The 19,670-nt window shown below is 41.6% G+C and overlaps 1 long non-coding RNA gene across 1 annotated transcript; it reads left to right on the top strand.

The window, feature by feature from the left end:
• The first annotated feature begins 4,507 nt into the window (after nucleotides 1-4,507).
• LOC139748314 (uncharacterized) lies at nucleotides 4,508-16,502 on the top strand. The gene is made up of 2 exons (XR_011712630.1): nucleotides 4,508-5,456; nucleotides 6,716-16,502. It is a non-coding gene; the product is annotated as an uncharacterized lncRNA (long non-coding RNA).
• Nucleotides 16,503-19,670: the final 3,168 nt, after the last annotated feature.

Here is a 19,670-nt window from a genome sequence, read left to right as displayed (position 1 = left end):
GTAAGTAGGAAATGCCTTGCCTCATCGCCTTGGGCAATAAAGTTTCGCCAGGTTGTTAGGCTTTGTCTCAATTCCCGAACTTTCTCTAGTTATTCTAATGTTCTCGAGTTACTCTAATGCATTAGTTCTATGGGGAACTACTTTACTTCCCTGATTGTTCAGTTGCCTTGGATGATATTTGGTGATTTCCATCTGGACGAGATGTAGAGATGTCTGTAAGCCGTTAGCTTTATAGTTTTATTGAGCTACCTCCTATAAACAGTATATATTTTGAACATATTGTATGCACCAACTCAATTGTACTCCCACAGTTGTAGTGTAATGTTCTGGTGGATGCTGTAGCTTCTCCAAGACGACATTCAATGTGATGTAAAATCTGAAATTTTGACTGTCTCATCTTTAGGATTCATGGGTTTTCACCCTGGCCTCATCTTTATTTTGTGTGGGTTAAATAAAAGTTGCCATGAATCATGTCTGACAGGGTCGAGTGTGGGACTTTGGTATGTGAATTTTTTTTTCTATTTCCTCTTAAGTACACTTATATGCGTTTGCGTGCACAGTACAGCATTGCGACCGATGTCATAATCTTCTGTAATGTATTTCCAGCTATCAGTAGAGTATATCAGGTTAGAAAGGTGAGCACAATCACCAGTAATGTCAATGAAAAGTTTGTTCTGTGTGTAGGAGACTGGTGCGAGGCTATCCCGTATCGTACAAATCAGTTGCAGTGGACTGTTTACATGATTCATTTGCTCTCTCCCCTATGTTTACACTTCTCATGTTTAATGCTCTCTCTTGTCTCTTATGTTGACATAATTTACGATCCTGCCTCTCGGAAATCGTTGTGACGTGTGAGTGAAGTATCCGTGGGGTGGTTAAATTTCGTAAGGGAGCGGCAACGTCAGCCAACGATCAAAACGTTTTGCCACCGCGGGCGGGCGGGCGGGCGTCGTGAAGGGGGGGGCGTCGGGGGTTGTGGGGGAGGTGGATCGACCCTCAGGATTTACCATTTACTGTACTTTCTTTTTTTTTTTTTTCTTTTCGTTCAGTTCGCGAGAGCCTTTTTTCCATCGATGGCATCTAGTCTTGAGATGGATCATATGAAAAAGGGGATTAGTTGTCTTTGGAATACGTCGAATAGAAGTGTTGGCGGCAACGCGGGGCCCGGAGTGGAGTTGCCGCGGACAGAAATACGTGTTCCACGTTGTAGATTCAAGAAGGAGCCTGAACATACGTGTGTGGTTTTGTGTGGTACACGCCCTTGGAAATACGTCCGTGTCCGTTTCCACACACTTTTGAAGCCCCATCACTTTCACATACTCTTTGATTAGTAGAATATAACGTTAACAGCTCATTCGTTTTCCCATGTCTTGCATCATTTCAGATTTCAGCGGTTCAAACCTATGACGAAAATGGAGACAAACAACACATTGACTCCTTGTGTGATAGCCAGGGAAGAAGACTCGTGTTCACATAGATTCAGTGTCCACCTGATACTGAGAGAGATAGAATGTACTGAAAAAAGACATGAATGTACAGAAAAGACATCATGGATTACATCAAAGTTGATATATATATCTATTCTTTTAGGTTGGCACCTCAGCCCACGAGCAAATGCAAATTGGCGCTCACTGGAGCTTGGGCCTGCTAGCAGCACGTAATTATTCGAGACGTTCGCTTTCACCACCTGTGTTCACCTCTGCTCACATTTACCACACCGCACCTTCCCACGGCGTGACGCATCAACCCTCCCCCCTCACCAGTCATACATATAGATATTACTCCCACACCACCACAGACTTAAGTCCATTACCCATATACCTCCCACTTCTCCCGTTGTGCTGCACTCATTTTGTATTTCGAATTTCCAAGTAAGCGAGGGTGCAGTTGACGCCTTTTTTTTTTTTTTTCGTATCATACCCCACAACTTTTGTACCATTTCCAAACGGGATTCCACGACTTAGTCATCGAAGGATGCACGAGCCTTTAATTTAAGAACAAAGAGTCCTGGGTAACACCAGGCCTGATAGAAATTGGCCCTGACGTTGGCACAAATGATATTATATAAAGGTATTACCCGACTTCGTTGACTCAAGATTATCCGAAGCGAAAAGTGAACATTGGCAAGGCTATTACTTCAAGAGTTCAGTCTTGTCAGTTATATCGGGCCTTCAATCTCACACGTACATTGTACATAAGTTCACCACACCACTCCTGCCATCATCCTATTATGGCTTGCTTCAGTTTATTTCCCCTCATCACTTCAGATGGAGTCTACCTCATCAGAGGTCTAATCCTAATTCTGGTAAAATTGTGAAGATATGCTCACTCGTATGTAGTATTTATTTAATGATTGACTAGGAAACCCTGATATGTAATTCGCCAAAAATCTTAATCGACTCGCAAAACATATAGAACGTAAGGTTTCTGTACAAAAAAGAAAAAAAAATCTTTAGAAGAGATCTGAAACTCCTGGAATCATAGAGAGCGATTTAAGATGTCAGAACTTTTGAATGCATCCGCATTACGTTCGGACACACTCCTTCCTCAGCGTTTGTAACATCCTCCTTCCCATGATTCACACGGATGCACAGAAGTTTTTCCCCCGTTTATGTAGTATTCCCTCCTGATAGAAAAAAAAAAGAAAGGTTCGCTTCCTATCGTCAACTTACGTCCACAAGAAAATTAGTTGTGACGCCTTCCACACCCTATCGACCTCGTAACAAAGGCAATAATGCTCTCATCCATCCATTAACTCTCCTATAAAATTCCACAGTGTACATGCTACGCTGTTTGGAAGTCTAGATAATGTTTTCTTCCTACATCGGCCTTATTAAATCTGTAACCTCTCCTCGAATTTCGATACACGACCAACCATGCGATCCCCACTTGGCGAAAATATGTTTAATTTGCTTAAATTTCAATAGGGTCTCTCAACAGTTCGTGAATATTTCATGAAGACATGTTGACGGGCCAAGACTTCGCTGGCTTCTTTAAGTATAGTTAATTCAACCTCAACTGTGCTCTCCATCTAGTCGAAATCATAATGCAACCATCAGTAAAGACGTTAATTAAATTTGGGCTTCTAATAATGATCAATCTACGTCTTGCAGACTTTCTTAATGAACGTCGTATACTAGGTTGAACATAGCGACGTTGAAAATGCAAAGAAGGCCAAAGAACATCAGATATTAGCCATAGATATATTGGCTATGGTGATGTATACAACTGATGGGGTTTAGGGTGCATCAGTGAAAAGTGACATTGACGGGTTTTTATCTACGAGAAGTTACACTACAGGGTGTAGTAGCTCAGGGCATAACAAACTTTTTGGTGTAGTTCGAGAATATTTTTTAGATCATCAGTACCAGTGAAATGGTCATACAGCTGTAGGGATTGTATTAACAACATGATGGTCAAGTGCGCGTCTTTTGGGTTGGGTGAAGAGCCTAGACGAGAATTGGAATACAGGGCATGGCTCTCTGTAACTTACCAGCTGCACTTGTAACGCAGGCATATTCTGACAGTGGGAATATCTTACTTACAGGGAAGGGTGTCCATTGTTTTCCCATATTTACGTCCTTGGGGGGCTAAAGTGATCACAGCTTTAATACTACATGTTCCTGGTATTTCACCGATTTTTTTTTCTTTTTTCGTACTGTAGCAATAAGGATGATACTGCTTATGGTTGTTAGTCACAGAATAAGTGTTTTGTGGTGGCAAGGGTAATATGGTGTAGAACAAAGAGCTTCCTTAGTCCCCAGAAAATTAGGACTCGTTCACTGGTGCAAACGTTTCTGGTCACATACATAACTGGCTTTGATGTCATATCACCTTTGTCTTTTAAAAATTTGGTTGTTTGAAGAGTAAGTGGTTTGTTCTTTGTCTTTTGGTGACTGGGTGTGAGCAAGCTTCTGAGAATATTCCCATGGAAGAAGAGAATATAAGCAAATATCTAGACAAAATAGATATAGTCACAAAGTCTACATAAAGAAATGTCATTCATAGGGATTTAGATGATGGGGAGCTTGGGTCTGATTACTTGAAATAAAACGTGTCACTAGGGCCCAGGCTAGAAGTGACAATGCAACCAAAAACATATTTTTTCTTGTATTAAAAGAAACCACCTTCGCACGAGATATCATACACACACTGTTGTCAGCTTCAGAACTTATTACATTACTTATATAGTTAAAAGAATCGCGTTAGAACGTTGAAAATCAATCTTTACGTAGAAACGTATTTTACGTATGACTTCGTTCTCAAAACGTTTCAGCGAGAGGGAGCCGACAGACGTAGCGGGTAAATTACCATGTTTTATTTGTTACATCTTGTGTCTATTATCAGATCAACGTGACTTGTATCAAAACTAATAGTTGAGGAAAACTTTTAACAGAATAAGCTGCATTTCGAGGATTATATGCACAATGTATACAAGCGATAATTTGAGCAAATATTTTCAAAATATACTCTAGAATCGTGTGGGTGGAGGGAACACTCCTCAGAAAACAGAAAATACGAATGATATAACTATCTTAATATGGCTCTGTACAAACTCGTAATTTTTATCTTTATGACCATAGAAAGGATCTGTAGGTGTTGACGTTTCAAGAAATCTTACAATATGTTGTAAGAATTGTGTTGATTTGCATTAATATGCTGTCTATAAGAAAGCTAAGCAGCGTGATAGGGTCTTCTGTTGTATATTGGTGTATAAGATATATAGATTTACCACATAAGAACTTGATTTGTGGCAGATTTGTAAAATCATCAGATGCATCCAAAATTACGTCTATATTGAAATACGGCCATATGTAACAATACGGCACACGAAGAAGCAGTTCCATACTGTTATTCAAAATCGGAAATCCTCGTTTTGAAATAGAAAGAACAGTTAATAATATCGGCTGTATTATCTGTATAACATTTAGTGGTACCAATGTGGGTGCAGGCGTCCTAGCTTGGCCAAACTCCTGGTGTCGAAACGTTTGAGCACCATGGTGAGGTACCTAGCAACCTATTGGCTCTAATTTACCCCAGCCTCCTGATCATTCCATGTACGATACATACTGACAGACAAGTCGTACCGGAGGCAATACACCTCATACTGTAAAGGTGATGGTACTTAGTTAAAGGGGAAGAAAAATATGAGAGAAATAAGTGAAGCTGCGCACGACCGCGGCGCGCACTCTCCCTCTGGTATATATATATAGCCACACACACATTTTGAAGTCTTGGAGGAATCTTTCGCTCAACCACCATGTTACGTTGTGATTGTGCCATGCATTACCTAACTTGTGCTGTTTAATACATGGTGGATGATACAGCCTGGCATATAACTGTTCGAAGAAGCTGTGTGTTTTGCTGTGGTGGAAAGAAATTCGTGGAGGACTTTGTTACCTTGACGTCAAGCCACAGGTGTTCACCTAAAAGTCCGAATTCCTAAGTACACTTAAGTGAGTTAATAAGAGGTGCTGTTGACTTCGTTACTATTATTTCCGCCATTACAATGCTCTAGTATTAATAATTAATACTACCGAGATGGATATCTCTTGAAAGTTGTAGTGCGGGTGAAATGTGTGTGGAAACATTCGTAGTAGGAGACGCCATTGTGGTTTGGCTTGAGCGAGGCAGTGGTATATTCCTTGTGAAAAAAAAAAAAAAAAGTTTTCGTGATCATCTCAGGCGTGTGCATGGATGGCAGTTACTTGAAAAGGATTTTCTCTAAATAGTGTTGGGTTGTGCGCCGAAGATCCGTTTTCATCCAAACTTTGCTCGGGAATGGTTTAAATACCGTTGTTATTGTCCAATTTAAATACTTTTGTTATTATCCAGCTTAAATACCTTTGTTATTACCCAATTTAAATATGAAATACCGTTGTCATTATTCAAGCATAGAAAACTAAATTAGTGATACATAAAATTAAACAGTCTTGATTACGATCATTTACTTCTAAAGTTAATTAGTTATCATCGGGTAAGCTTCGATCTGAAGGGAAGGGAAAATGTTGGGGTAAGGCGCAGAAACGTGATTCAACAGAATTGGTGCCACTTAACTAATCCTGAAACTCATCATATAAATTGTATATATATATATATATATATATATATATATATATATATATATATATATATATAAATATATTTATATATTATATAATGAAAAGAACGTATTACATGTAGATTCTTAACACAGCGAAGTGGCTGAATTAAGAGCTGACCACTCACCTTGCAACACTTTTCAAGTCATTTGGGTCACGATGAATTGTTAATACTGATATAAATCATCTATATTTATCTATAAATCTAGTAGATGGTTGCATGACAATATCGCTATCCCCGTGTTTAAAAATGTCCAGGTAATGCTATTGAAAATATGCCATTATTATTGAGTTCTGAATACCTGTTTGTTGTTGCGGTGGTGAATGGTATAATGGAATGGTTTCATTTACTGTTAGATCAATCGCTTTTTGTTTAAAAATCCTGTTTTATGATATTCCTTAAGTATTATATAGATATTATTACGCTGGTATTATACACCCTATATCAGATCCCATGGACTATTGAACTTAAACATTGTGAAGTAATATATCTGGAAGCTCATCGTTAAGATTAACATTTAATTGCTATATATGTATATATATTTATTTGATTTTGTGAAACCATTATAGTAATATGTAGAATTTCTTTCATTTATACGTATTTTGTCTTTCAGGCTGTGGACAAAAGGCACCCAGGAAGATTTCTCCAGATTAAGAACAAGGCTGCACTTGCTAAACTGATGGTTTAATTCAGTCATTCCCAAACAGCTTTTTGTGAAAACAAGAATGTAGAAACAGTAATCAACCCCCCCCCCCCCGCGTATTTTGTAAATCACCTAAGACATATAGTCAGAGTGTGAATGCCCCTCCCCACTTGAAAAAAAAGTTTATATCACGGAATAATTTTTGTTTAAAGCACATGTTGGTTAACATTCTCTTGCCACGTCAAATCTACATATAGACTGCTTTTCCTTTGAAAATTCCTACATAGAACTTCACACTGGGTTGTGACCCTGATAGTGTCGTTTTCACAAATACAATCATTTCCTATGTGTGGACTTGCTAGTGTGGGTTGTTTCCACTCTAGTATTTTTTATGCACAGGAATACCTGCACACATTTCTTTCATCTTTACATGGTAATGACAGTTATTTACACACTAGTCCTGCTACATACCATATAAGGGGCACAAATTTCCAACACTTGGATTAGGTAGGGTGCATTATGTGTACTTTGTTGATTATACATTACGAGCAAACATCTGCATTGTGACTTGCTCGAGGGTTATTCCCGAACTAGTATCAGTTACTAATAGTAGTACTTGCAACCATTTTGTACAACTGGAAATGCTAATATCTGTTGTATCTACACCAGTCTAGAAAGTTAATAAGATATGCAATTTCTTTTTTGACACCTGGACTAGTTAGTGTGTGTTTTCACACTGGCATATTTTATACATAATATAACAGGAATACACTGTACATTTGCACTTGCTGTTGTGGATTATATTCATATTAGTCACCTATACACTAATACATGCATTTCTTCAATGCATTTTTATTTCAAGTAAGACCAGCACAGAATGCTTCTGTTTTGATTTCAGCCTAATACTGCCTGCGTCATATTGCAGAGAGAATAGTGTAAAGCATCCTCATTTTGTACTATTCACCCTAAAACAATACATACTCGCTGGTTAGGATTTACCAGTTCCACAGATTACACACTATACATTAGCTCCTTGATTTACTCCAGCCTATCAAGCAAAAATGGTTGCTCCCAGTGACACTGGTGCTTTGGTGCGATCTCTGGTTCGAGTTCCTGGCAGTGGCTCTGACAGTTCTGCTGGGTCAGTATGTTGTGATTTAGCCCGAGCATCTACTTTGGCGGCCTCTGTCCCAGTGAACCCTACACTACCGGCAGCTCTGACAAGTAACAGGCCATCTCAGCAATCAGTAGCAGCAAAATCACCGCACCAAAACCATGCGAATAAAATGAGAGAGTGTACAAACTCTGGATTAGCAGCTAAAAGAGTGTTGGAGGCAAATGTAAAAGTAAGGTCACCAGTTACAGCAACTCCAACAAATTCAACCTCTAGCAAGCGGCCGTGCCCCCAAGAATTTGTTCGTACCAGGATGACAAGTTCTGCCAATTCCAGAAGCAGTGGCCAGGGCGAAACACAAGAAAACTTCCAAGCCAAAAGAGCCCGCATTGTATATGTGACCCCACAACTGGTTGCTGAACATGCTAATATTATCCAAGGACCACTACCTACAGGTACCATCTCAATCCATGTTCCACAAAATAAAAATGCACCCGTCATGAGCCCAACAACAATAGCACAACTATTGCAGGAGCGGAATTCTTTAAGGCAAGAGAATCAAGTTTTACAACAACATTTGTCCCTCTTTCATCAGCTTTTCAGGAACAAGGAAAAGCTAACCTCGGTTGTAAAGCAACTGGGTATAAATGTTGTTTGAAGCCGAGCAGAACAAAATGAAATAAGGTGCATCCCAGACAAAGTCCTCTTGTAGTGTAGGTTTTCTGATTAATTCTGAAGCAATTCTTGATTTTCCCAGTATTGCCTCACAAAGCGACACTCTTCTGTAGGTGCATTGACTTGGTATATCATAGCATATGACCTCACCTGACTTGCTACTCTATGTTTGTTGGCGGCAGGTCAAAAGATGCAACTGTAATTATTCCATTGAATAGGTACGCAGGCCCTTTTTGTCTGGAAAGCTATTTATGTGGATCTAACCCAAGTCCAACAACTGAAGAGTTTCTAACATTGACACAAACCAGCAGTCACTGCACAAACCAAGAGCCTCCTGCGACCCAAAGCACAAACCAGCAGCTGCTATGGACTTCTCTCATGTGTTCCTGTTTCACGGAACATCATCATCAGCATCACAGGACTCAAGCCTGTCGCTTATACTCAACCTACCTCACATGACCTCTCCTTTCCCATAGTAGATCTACACTTCCAGTTGCTCATAGCCTCCCTGGCTTATTTCACCTTATTTACATATACCATGAATGTACTGTAAAATGTTTATGTGTCCCTCTAAGTTATATCTCTAAGTTATATCACCCTAACAACTGATAAAAATGCCAGTTAGAATACTTTCAAGCACTGTACCAGCAATTAGTGATGAGATATCAAGATAAATATTTCAGATTAATAACATCTGTGGACACTCACCAAAGTTGTCAGTCAACAAATGAGTGCCTAACCTTCATGGGTTTGCAGATCTGGCAGTCATCCAAAGACTGATGATTAGGGAAGCTGAGTATTGTCATGCAAAATATTTTTGGGTTTATGTTAATCATTAAGCCTGGCACCATTATATCTCGTAGTTGTCTGGAAACTTGAATGTTCGTTTCATATATATTGTCAGTTTTTTCCACTATGCACTCTCCTGCTTATAACATGGCCTGGTAACTCTACACAATCTGTCCTAAGTGGGTGGCTGTCTGTGAGAGCGAGTTTTATTGAGCATTTTTTTTGTTGTGTTTTTTATCAAAGAAACAAGTGCTTTTGTAAGGAGCTGTAAATCTATTCAGATTTTTCTCGTCTCTGGATAGTAACGAGGAAGGCTAGGTCATTCAAAATTAAAAATGAGACTTCATTTTGTATAGAAACATTTAAAACCTTATATTGTAATCACCCTCAGGTAAATTAAGAGTAAAAGACTATTATATGTTTCAAACCCAAGGATAACCATATCTGTCAGGGTCTTTTGGAACAGCATAAGGAGTAAATTCTCAAATATGTTCCTGAAGAAAGGCTGGCATTGTTGAAAATGGTGGATAAATGGTTTAGGTCAGTAGTCATGTTTGTATTTCTTTTCATCTGAGACCTAAGACAATCACTGGTGCTTTTGTGGTCATGGTCGGTTAACCTTCCTCACTCTTTGATTTTTCATTATGGTACCATAATCTTACTCAGTGATGCCTTTTATATTTTTGTAGAGGCCTAAGTCCAGTTTGAAAGTCTTAAACACTAACAGTTTATAAATTTTTCCTTTGATATCAATATCATGGAAATTATCTGCTCTACCATCAACTCTATAGTAACCAGTTGTTTTGAAAAATTATATGATATCTGTAACAGATCCCCCAACCTGCTCAGACCTTTTTTTTTGTTTTGGTTGGGTGGTTAGTTAGCTCACATTAATTTCCATGACAATTTCCCAAGCCCTCGTAAACCAAGTAAATCATGCATGTTTAATGTTATTTCTAGATAAGGCCACCCATGCGACTGCTACCTCCAGTGCCATCCCTCATTTTGAAGCTGTATTGTGCTGACCATTCAGTAGTGCCTTCTCTTGCTTTTCCCAAGCACTCTCATGGATTATTTCCTTAGCATTCAGATCCGGACCTGTCCTCAGTGTTTCACAGGTTGTCTGTAATGGTTTATAAACTTGCACTAGTTTATAAACCTGCACTTGATGTTTGGATTTTCTTATTAAAAGCACCAAAACCCAACCCCAAGTGCTTCTCTGGGTTCTTTCCATTGTGGTTTCCAAAGCTTCTCCAAGTTCCTTATAGTTAGATTACATGATACTTGCCAAACATTTTCTAAATGCCATCATGAATTATTTCTTTACTGTTGAAACTTTTCTTCAGTACATTTACCAGTTTCTTTCCTTATGTCCAGTACCTTTTCAATTGCTATTATAAATCAGTTGTTTGATAGGTGGGAAAATATTCCAGTGGTGCCTTCTTTGGTTGTTTATGTTGGTAACAAATGCCTTGGAATTGCCATCATGTGTACTTTCTTACCAAACTTCCAATTTTTATTTTTTTATCTGTGCTTTCAGAAGTTTTACCCAGTTCCTCCACCTGCTTTCATGGTTGTTTCTGAATACTTTTATGGTGTCCAGGCTTTCCCAAATGATCCCATGGATTTTTCCTATGATGGTATCTTCTTGCTCATGCGATGTTCTGTAATAGTATCCATACCTTTCCTTAGTGCCCTCATTGGCTGTTCTTGTGATGGTCTCCATACCTTTCCTTAGTGCCCTCACGATCTGTTCCTGTAATGCTCTCCAACCCTGTCTTTGGTGCCCTCATGGCCTATTCATGTGATGGTCTCCAAACCTTTCCTTAGTACCCTCATGGGCTGTTCCCATGATGGTCTCCAAACCTTTCCTTAGTGCCCTTATGGGCTGTTCCCATGAAGGTCTCCAAACCTTTCCTCAGTGCCCTCATGGGCTGTTCCCATAATGGTCTCCAAATCTTTCCTTAGTGCCCTCATGGGCTGTTCCCATGAAGGTCTCCAAACCTTTCCTTAGTGCCCTCATGGGCTGTTTCCATGAAGGTCTCCAAATCTTTCCGTAGTGCCCTCATGGGCTGTTCCCATGATGGTCTCCAAACCTTTCCTTAGTGCCCTCATGGGCTGTTCCCATGACGGTCTCCAAACCTTTCCTTAGTGCCCTCATGGGCTGTTCCCATGAAGGTCTCCAAACCTTTTCTTAGTGCCCTCATGGGCTGCTCCCATGAAGGTCTCCAAACCTTTCCTTAGTGCCCTCATGGGCTGTTCCCATGAAGGTCTCCAAACCTTTCCTTAGTGCCCTCATGGGCTGCTCCCATGAAGGTCTCCAAACCTTTCCTTAGTGCCCTCATGGGCTGTTCCCATGAGGGTCTCCAAACCTTTCCTTAGTACCCTCATGGGCTGTTCCCATGATGGTATCCAAACCTTTTCATAATGCCCTCATGGGCTGTTCCCATGAGGGTCTCCAAACCTTTGCTTAGTGCCCTCATGGCCTATTCATGTGATTCTCTCCAAACCTTTCCTTAGTGCCCTCATGGGCTGTTCCCATGAAGGTCTCCAAACCTTTCCTTAGTGCCCTCATGGTCTATTCATGTGATGGTCTCCAAACCTTTCCTTAGTGCCCTCATGGTTTGTTCCCATGAAGGTCTCCAAACCTTTCCTTAGTGCCCTCATGGCCTATTCATGTGATGGTCTCCAAACCTTTCCTTAGTGCCCTCATGGGCTGTTTCCATGAAGGTCTCCAAACCTTTCCTTAGTGCCCTCATGGCCTATTCATGTGATGGTCTCCAAACCTTTCCTTAGTGCCCTCATGGCCTATTCATGTGATGGTCTCCAAACCTTTCCTTAGTGCCCTCATGGGCTGTTTCCATGAAGGTCTCCAAACCTTTCCTTAGTGCCCTCATGGCCTATTCATGTGATGGTCTCCAAACCTTTCCTTAGTGCCCTCATGGCCTATTCATGTGATGGTCTCCAAACCTTTCCTTAGTGCCCTCATGGGCTGTTTCCATGAAGGTCTCCAAACCTTTCCTTAGTGCCCTCATGGCCTATTCATGTGATGGTCTCCAAATCTTTCCGTAGTGCCCTCATGGGCTGTTCCCATGAAGGTCTCCAAACCTTTCCTTAGTGCCCTCATGGGCTGTTCCCATGAAGGTCTCCAAACCTTTCCTTAGTGCCCTCATGGGCTGTTCCCATGAAGGTCTCCAAACCTTTCCTTAGTGCCCTCATGGCCTATTCATGTGATGGTCTCCAAACCTTTCCTTAGTGCCCTCATGGCCTATTCATATGATGGTCTCCAAACCTTTCCTTAGTGCCCTCATGGGCTGTTCCCATGAAGGTCTCCAAACCTTTCCTTAGTGCCCTCATGGGCTGTTCCCATGAAGGTCTCCAAACCTTTCCTTAGTGACCTCATGGGCTGTTCCCATGAGCGTGTCCAAACCTTTCCTTAGTGCCCTCATGGGCTGTTACCATGATGATCTCCAAACCTTTCCTTAGTGACCTCATGGGCTGTTCCCATGAAGGTCTCCAAACCTTTCCTTAGTGCCCTCATGGGCTGTTCCCATGAAGGTCTCCAAACCTTTCCTTAGTGCCCTCATGGGCTGCTCCCATGAAGGTCTCCAAACCTTTCCTTAGTGACCTCATGGGCTGTTCCCATGAAGGTCTCCAAACCTTTCCTTAGTGACCTCATGGGCTGTTCCCATGACGATATCCAAACCTTTTCATAGTGCCCTCATGGGCTGTTCCCATGAGTGTCTCCAAACCTTTCCTTAGTGCCCTCATGGGCTGTTCTCATGAAGGTCTCCAAATCTTTCCATAGTGCCCTCATGGGCTGTTCCCATGAAGGTCTCCAAACCTTTCCTTAGTGCCCTCATGGGCTGCTCCCATGAAGGTCTCCAAACCTTTCCTTAGTGACCTCATGGGCTGTTCCCATGAAGGTCTCCAAACCTTTCCTTAGTGACCTCATGGGCTGTTCCCATGAGGGTCTCCAAACCTTTCCTTAGTGCCCTCATGGGCTGTTCCCATGAAGGTCTCCAAACCTTTCCTTAGTGCCCTCATGGGCTGTTCCCATGAAGGTCTCCAAACCTTTCCTTAGTGCCCTCATGGGCTGTTCCCATGAGTGTCTCCAAACCTTTCCTTAGTGCCCTCATGGGCTGTTCTCATGAAGGTCTCCAAATCTTTCCGTAGTGCCCTCATGGGCTGTTCCCATGAAGGTCTCCAAACCTTTCCTTAGTGCCCTCATGGGCTGCTCCCATGAAGGTCTCCAAACCTTTCCTTAGTGACCTCATGGGCTGTTCCCATGAAGGTCTCCAAACCTTTCCTTAGTGACCTCATGGGCTGTTCCCATGACGATATCCAAACCTTTCATAGTGCCCTCATGGGCTGTTCCCATGAGTGTCTCCAAACCTTTCCTTAGTGCCCTCATGGGCTGTTCTCATGAAGGTCTCCAAACCTTTCCTTAGTGCCCTCATGGGCTGTTCCCATGATGGTCTCCAAACCTTTCCTTAGTGCCCTCATGGGCTGTTCCCATGAAGGTCTCCAAACCTTTCCTTAGTGCCCTCATGGGCTGTTCCCATGATGGTCTCCAAACCTTTTCATAGTGCCCTCATGGGCTGTTCCCATGAGGGTCTCCAAACCTTTCCTTAGTGCCCTCATGGGCTGTTCCCATGAAGGTCTCCAAACCTTTCCTTAGTGCCCTCATGGGCTGTTCCCATGAAGGTCTCCAAACCTTTCCTTAGTGCCCTCATGGGCTGTTCCCATGATGGTCTCCAAACCTTTCCTTAGTTCCCTCATGGGCTGTTCTCATGATGGTCTCCAAACCTTTCCTTAGTGCCCTCATGGGCTGTTCCCGTGATGATCTCCAAACCTTTCTTTAGTATCCTCATGGCCCCTTCCATGATGGTATCCAAACCTTTTCTTAGTGCCCTCATGGCCTGTTCATGTGATGGACTCCAAACCTTTCCTTAGTGCCCACATGGACTATTCCCTTAATGGTCTCCAAACCTTTCCTTAGTGCCCACACGGGTGAATTATTCCCATGATGGGTCTCAAAACCTTTCCTAAGTGCCCTCACAAGCTGTTTCCTTGATGGTCTCCAACCCTCACCTTAGTGACCTAACAGACTCTTCCCACAATGGTCTCCAATGCTATCCTTAGTGCCCTCATGGACTATTCCCTTGATTGTCTCCAAACCTTTCCTTAATGCCCTCATGGGCTGTTCCCATGAAGGTCTCCAAACCTTTCCTTAGTGCCCTCATGGGCTGTTCCCATGAAGGTCTCCAAACCTTTCCTTAGTGCCCTCATGGGCTGTTCCCATGAGTGTCTCCAAACCTTTCCTTAGTGCCCTCATGGGCTGTTCTCATGAAGGTCTCCAAATCTTTCCGTAGTGCCCTCATGGGCTGTTCCCATGAAGGTCTCCAAACCTTTCCTTAGTGCCCTCATGGGCTGCTCCCATGAAGGTCTCCAAACCTTTCCTTAGTGACCTCATGGGCTGTTCCCATGAAGGTCTCCAAACCTTTCCTTAGTGACCTCATGGGCTGTTCCCATGACGATATCCAAACCTTTTCATAGTGCCCTCATGGGCTGTTCCCATGAGTGTCTCCAAACCTTTCCTTAGTGCCCTCATGGGCTGTTCTCATGAAGGTCTCCAAACCTTTCCTTAGTGCCCTCATGGGCTGTTCCCATGATGGTCTCCAAACCTTTCCTTAGTGCCCTCATGGGCTGTTCCCATGAAGGTCTCCAAACCTTTCCTTAGTGCCCTCATGGGCTGTTCCCATGATGGTCTCCAAACCTTTTCATAGTGCCCTCATGGGCTGTTCCCATGAGGGTCTCCAAACCTTTCCTTAGTGCCCTCATGGGCTGTTCCCATGAAGGTCTCCAAACCTTTCCTTAGTGCCCTCATGGGCTGTTCCCATGAAGGTCTCCAAACCTTTCCTTAGTGCCCTCATGGGCTGTTCCCATGATGGTCTCCAAACCTTTCCTTAGTTCCCTCATGGGCTGTTCTCATGATGGTCTCCAAACCTTTCCTTAGTGCCCTCATGGGCTGTTCCCGTGATGATCTCCAAACCTTTCTTTAGTATCCTCATGGCCCCTTCCATGATGGTATCCAAACCTTTTCTTAGTGCCCTCATGGCCTGTTCATGTGATGGACTCCAAACCTTTCCTTAGTGCCCACATGGACTATTCCCTTAATGGTCTCCAAACCTTTCCTTAGTGCCCACACGGGTGAATTATTCCCATGATGGGTCTCAAAACCTTTCCTAAGTGCCCTCACAAGCTGTTTCCTTGATGGTCTCCAACCCTTACCTTAGTGACCTAACAGACTCTTCCCACAATGGTCTCCAATGCTATCCTTAGTGCCCTCATGGACTATTCCCTTGATTGTCTCCAAACCTTTCCTTAATGCCCTTACGGGCTGTTTCCTTGATAGTCTTGAAACCTTCCCGTAGTGCCCACTCACGCTGTTTTTGTGATGGTTCCAAACCATTCCTTAGAGCCTTTATGGGATGTTTCTGTGATGTCCAAATCTTTCACCCTTGATATCAGCATTTTAGGGTTTCTATCAAATGTCTTCACTTGTACATGTAAGGGACATTTCCTGGAATGCATATCATCCTCTTATGCAATGCATTTTGTTTCATTATACTTGGTATTAAAAATGATAGTTTTAGTAAATGTTCTTTCTTTTTATTTAATGGTTAGTAGTTTTAGTAAAAATCTTTTCTTAGTATTTAATGCAATTAGTAATAATTGAAATTGGCTCATTGCACATTTTTAAATTTCTTCCTTTTATGGAAGTGGAAGCTGTATAATTACTAGATTTTGGTAACGATGACTCAATTCATTATCAGAACTTTTTCATTATCGTGATTATTGAATACCAGGAATAAGGCTTCTTAAGAATCTTGTGAATTATTTGCCACATTTATATTATAGTCATACTTTTTCTTTATTCAAAATATTTGCTTGTTTGATTTATTGTAACCATTACTGCTCTTCAAAAAATATTCAAAATACTAAGAAAATGCAAGTATGAATGTAGGGCCAGAATCTAATTAGGTTCACAGGCTAATTTGTCCAGTATTTTAGGAAAGAAGCTTCAGTTGTTTTATTTTGTTGGGAATTTATGAATCTTTCAACCGTTTTTGTTTGTACATGCCTATAATCATGTAATTAAATATATTAAAATAGTGCAGTAATTTTTTTTTTTATCCCAGAAGGAAGTCACTGCACTTTTGGAGTACTTCGGTAACTAGATTGAGCACTTGATGAGTTTCATTTGTCACATTACCAGTATATATTAGCTGAAGTATGACATATTTGACAAAGTTTTAATTCAAAAATTTTTTTTTCTATTATACTTTATCGCTGTCTCCCACATTAGTGCGGTAGTGCAAGGAAACAGATGAAAGAATGGCCCAACCCACCCATATACACATATATATAAGTATGCGTCCACATGCACATATACATACCTATACATCTCAACGTATACATATATATATATACACACAGACATATACATATATACACATGTACATAATTCATACTGTCTGCCCTTATTCATTCCCGTCTCGACCCCGCCACACATGAAATGACATCCCCCTCCCCCCGCATGTGCATGAGGGAACCCTAGGAAAAGACAACAAAGCACATTTGTTCTCACACAGTCTCTAGCTGCCATGTATAATGAACCAAAACCACAGCTCCCTTTCCACATCCAGGCCCTACAAAACTTTCCATGGTTTACCCCAGACGCTTCACATGCCCTGGTTCAATCCATTGACAGCGCGTCGACCCTGGTATACCACATCGTTCCAATTCACACTATTCCTTGCACGCCTTTCACCCTCCTGCATGTTCAGGCCCCGATCACTCAAAATCTTTTTCACTCCATCTTTCCACCTCCAATTTGGTCTCCCACTTCTCGTTCCCTCCACCCCTGACACATATATCCTCTTTGTCAATCTTTCCTCACTCATTCTCTCCATGTGACCAAACCATTTCAAAACACCCTCTTCTGCTCTCTCAACCACACTCTTTTTTATTACACACCTCTCTTACCCTATTATTACTTACTCGATCAAACCACCTCACACCACGTATTGTCCTAAAACATCTCATTTCCGGCACATCCACCCTCCTCCGCACAACTCTATCTATAGCCCACGCATCGCAACCATACAACATTGTCGCAACCACTATTCCTTCAAACATATCCATTTTTGCTTTCCAAGATAACGTTCTCGACTTCCACACAGTTTTCAACGCTCCCAGAACTTTCGCCCCCTCCCCCACCCTATGATTCACTTCCGCTTCCATGGTTCCATCCGCTGCCAAATCGACTCCCAGATATCTAAAACATTTCACTTCCTCCAGCTTTTCTCCATTCAAACTTACCTCCCAACTGACTTGTCCTTCAACCCTACTGTACCTAATAACCTTGCTCTTATTCACATTTACTCTCAGCTTTCTTCTTTCACACACTTTACCAAACTGAGTTACCAGCTTCTGCAGTTTCTCATGCGAATCAGCCACCAGCGCTGTATCATCAGTGAACAACAACTGACTCACTTCCCAAGCTCTCTCATCCACAACAGACTGCATACTTGCCCCTCTTTCCAAAACTCTTGCATTCACCCCCCCTAACAACCCCATCCATAAACAAATTAAAGAACCATGGAGACATCATGCACCCCTGCCGCAAACCAACATTCACTGAGAACTAATCACTTTCCTCTCTTACTACACGGAAACATGCCTTACATCCTTTATAAAAACTTTTCACTGCTTCTAACAACTTACCTCCCACACCACATATTCTTAATACCTTCCACAGAGCATCTCTATCTACTCTATCATATGCCTTCTCCAAATCCATAAATGCTACATACAAATCCATTTGCTTTTCTAATTATTTCTCATACATTTTTCAAAGCAAACACCTGATCCATGCATCCTCTACCACTTCTGAAACCACACTGCTCTTCCCCAATCTGATGCTCTGTACATGCCTTCACCCTCTCAATCAATACCCTCCCATGTAATTTCTCAGGAATACTCGACAAACTTATACCTCTGTAAATTGAGCACTCACTCTTATCCCCTTTGCCTTTATACAATGGCACTATGCAAGCATTCTGCCAGTCCTCAGGTACCTCACCAAGAGTCATACATACATTAAATATCCTTACCAACCAGTCAACAATACAGTCACCCCCTTTTTTAATAAATTCCACTGCAATACCATCCCAACCCACTGCCTTGCCAGTTTTCATCTTCCGCAAAGCTTTTACTACCTCTTCTCTGTTTACCAAATCATTCTCACTAACCCTCTCCCTTTGCACACCACCTCGACCAAAACACCCCATATCTGCCACTCTATTATCAAACACATTCAGCAAACCTTCAAAATACTCACTCCATCTCCTTCTCATGTCACTATTTGTTATCATCTCCCCATTGACCAATTAATTATAGGTCTAAAAAGACATCCACTGCACTAATTCGTACCAATTTCAAAGAGGTCAGCTGCCATGGCCATGAAATTATGTGAAACTTGTAAAACAAAGTCAGCAACATACAAGAAAATGCCAGTGAGTTACATAAATATTACATAGTAATGCTGATGCTACATAAAGGTACTAACAATGCTCCCCAATCTTAAAAATCATTTTAAAAAGACAGTTCAAAGAGAAATGCCAGATCTGAGGAGAGAGAATTATGTTACCCTATTGATGTCTATTTGCATTAGTGGTCAGTCATATTGGTTAACATTGTGCTCCCTCACCAGATCTGTGTATATTTTATGTCATCACTGCTTTTGTCTCAAATTTTGTTGTTTCCATACTATTGTATCCAGTTAATATGTTGGTATAATTCCTGCATGTTGACATGTTATTGTGGATTGTTCCCACTCAGATGTTTACAGACCATAATACCAGCACACACTTCCTACATCTGGAGTTGTTCATGTGTGTTTTTCTTACTTGTGTCATTTACAAACAGAAGTAAGTTCACTCAATTCTTACATCTGGGCTGGCTCCTAAACAACACTGTCTTCCTATGGCAAATCATGCCTTTTCCAAAATCTGGACTTGTTAGTTAGTGCTTTTGTCTACTTAGTATGTTAATACATATCCCCCATGTTTCAGAGGTGAAGGTGATAAGAAGGGGGGAGACAAATTGGAGATGGAAGGATGGAATGAAAAATATTTTGGGTGCTCAGGGAATTAAAGATGGCATGTGGTTGGGCTTAGGAAATTATCTAGGATGCAGTTTTGAAGCTCAGATTTTGTGTTGTATGAATGTTGCCCATTATTTTTAAGTTGGCTGGACTATGTTGTGACCAGAATGGGT

Source organism: Panulirus ornatus, chromosome 73, assembly GCF_036320965.1.
Source record: "Panulirus ornatus isolate Po-2019 chromosome 73, ASM3632096v1, whole genome shotgun sequence".
NCBI lineage: Eukaryota > Metazoa > Arthropoda > Malacostraca > Decapoda > Palinuridae > Panulirus > Panulirus ornatus.
The sequence above is the reverse complement of the archived record's forward strand: the minus strand, read 5'-3'. Positions and strand labels throughout refer to the sequence as shown.